Source organism: Galeopterus variegatus, unplaced genomic scaffold (genome assembly GCF_000696425.1).
Source record: "Galeopterus variegatus unplaced genomic scaffold, G_variegatus-3.0.2 Scaffold25679, whole genome shotgun sequence".
NCBI lineage: Eukaryota > Metazoa > Chordata > Mammalia > Dermoptera > Cynocephalidae > Galeopterus > Galeopterus variegatus.
Window position 1 is genome coordinate 3,984 of NW_007751790.1, and position 1,751 is coordinate 5,734.

The following is a 1,751-nucleotide window of genomic DNA, read 5'->3' on the forward strand; positions in this document are numbered from 1 at the left end:
TTTCATGTTATACTAATGTGTAAGCTCTATGAGCTTGTATGTCTGTTTTTCCTATCATCTTTTTTCGCCTTAAGTTTCTTGCTTCTCAGCCTGGAATAGAAAAACCAAGGGCTGTTTAAAACATTTTTCCAAATTGGCAGCATTAGAGCCACCCAGGATTTGACAAGAGTCACGGATCTGAGGAGTGAATGAAGAGAGGACAAGAGATGGACCCTAGTAATCAGGCTGATGGCTCTTTGCTTATAAAAATGGGCTCTTCTGGCAATAGCATCTGCTTACAAAGCCCAGAACGTGAAATCTGCACTCTCGTGGGGAGGGAACCCACCAACCAGAGGCCAGGAACGGGTTTGTCCATGGCTCAGAGGGCTGTCTGGCACTCTGGGCTCACTGAAGCATCCTGTGTACATAAGCTTCTCCATGTGCCTGACCGAGCTATAAAGTAAATATTCTAACTGCAGCAGTTTGCCTGTGAAGTGTGAGGCATTCAGCTACTGCAAACACCAAGTGCCTGCTGCCTAGAGGAGGTCCCTTGGGGAAGGAGCAAAGTAAACACGTGATCACAAGGCAGTGATAAGTGCTGTGAGGACTTTATACTCAACCCTGTGTGGGCCAGCAAGGTGGGTCTGTGGGTCCTGGAGTTACACCCAGGAGTGGGAGCCCAGCTGTCACTTGATAGTGGTTCTCTGACCTTGGGGCATTCACTTCATTGCTGTGAGCCTCAGTTTCCCCATTCACAAATCATTGATACTGTGGACACTGCTGAGGCCAGGCAGCAGGACTGTGTACTAGCCTGTCCTCCACCTTCCTGAAATCCAGAGCTGATCCAGAGCTGGATGGAGACAGAACGGGTGTAGCCGTGGGCCTGGTGGGCTGCGGTCCATGTCCAGGGGTGGGGCAGGGGGGACTCAGCTCGTGATCCCGTGGGGGCCTCCTGCCATTTTCCCTTGTACCCATGTGGCCTTTCTTCTCTCTCTGCAGGAGGTCCTCAGGCCTTACTGCGCTTTCTGTCTCTCCTCTGCCTTCTGTACCTGCAGTGTCCTTTTCACCTTGTTGTATGTCCCTGAAACCAAAGGAAGGACTTTGGAACAAATCACAGCCCATTTTGAGGGGCAATGATATCCCTTTTCTGTGAGTGGCTGTCCCTCCTAGCTGGGCCAGCTTTGGACTTCAGTGGAAATGGAGCCAGCCTATGGCTCTGAGCTGAGCCTGAGCCTGGGGCCCCTGACAGTCTGAGGCCCTACGGAAGTCGGGACCGAGGAGCACAGCCACTGGGAGCCTTGGCCTCTGGGCCCCTCCTTCCTGTCCGGCTTGCAGCAGCCTATACCCAGAGCTGTTAGGTTCACCAGCTTCCAGGTCCAGTTCCTGCTGCTGCTGTGGGGACTCACAACCATCTGGGAGGAGCCCTGTGGTCAGCCCTCCACATGCCGCCTCCTTCATGACACTAAAGCAGCAGCGGTTGGGGGGCACTTCTTTGCTCCTTATTTCCTGGCTGGAGATGCTTTTGGAGGCTGGGTGCTGGGCACCTGCTTGCTCCTCTCACATGGCTGCATTATCAGGAAGGAACTTTGTCAAATAAAGATTTGACTCAGAAAATCAGGTCACGACCTCTCTGTGTGAGTCCAGTTTGAGAAGGGTGTATTCCGTCCTCCTGTAAACCAGGCCTCTTGGGCCTGCCCAGAACATCCTATGCATTTACTTCCTCGTGCTCAGCCAAGCTTGCTCTTGGCATGTGGAGGTCATTTCTAGCTCTT

At 52.7% G+C, this 1,751-nt stretch overlaps 1 long non-coding RNA gene across 1 annotated transcript in view; it reads left to right on the plus strand.

Moving 5' to 3' along the window:
• The first annotated feature begins 1,041 nt into the window (after positions 1–1,041).
• LOC103583676 overlaps positions 1,042–1,751 on the plus strand; it is a 1,963-nt gene continuing 1,253 nt past the window's right edge. The window contains exon 1 of the long non-coding RNA XR_549879.1: positions 1,042–1,735. This is a non-coding gene — a long non-coding RNA (uncharacterized LOC103583676). The remainder of the gene's footprint in view (positions 1,736–1,751) is intronic.